Here is a 613-nt window from a genome sequence, read left to right as displayed (position 1 = left end):
CGCCCCGCCTCCAGCGCCCCGCCTCCAGCGCCCCGCCTCCAGCGCCCATCAAGACCCGCCCACGCCACGCCCCCACCTGGTGCCTTTCCAAAGGAAGAAGCTCTGGGCCATTTTCTGGGCTCATTGGGAAAGGGGTTCTCGATAGATCCTTAAGAAGCACTCCAGGTCTGAACCAACTGGGCTCCACCTGCCTCCCTTAGCTACCAGGTTCTAGGTCGACCTGCCCTTGAAGTAGTAAACTCTTAACACACAGGCAGGACGGAAAGTGACAGGATAGTAAATGAATGCCAAATTTGTGAAGAAATAGTTAATGTTAAAACTAATATATAGTATTAACAACAAGAACTAAAACTGTTTTTTTTTTTTATTTTAAGCGAGAGGAACACTTACAGGAGGGTTTGAGGAGCAGCGAGGGTTTGTCTAAGGCAGTTGATAGAAAATAGGGTAGGTTTGGAGAAAGAACTGACAGTTATAGAAGACGTATTATCAAGAGCACTTATAAAGAGAAAACCCAAGATGAGACCTGGCTCTTTAAGAGTTTGTACAGAAGTTAGGACAATACACACGGGCTTTAACAACTACCTTAAAAAGTCTTATGCGTTTTTTATAAACG

This window comes from Grammomys surdaster, unplaced genomic scaffold, assembly GCF_004785775.1.
Source record: "Grammomys surdaster isolate TR1022 unplaced genomic scaffold, NIH_TR_1.0 189, whole genome shotgun sequence".
NCBI classification, from domain to species: Eukaryota; Metazoa; Chordata; class Mammalia; order Rodentia; family Muridae; genus Grammomys; species Grammomys surdaster.
Note: the sequence above shows the minus strand (reverse complement) of the source record.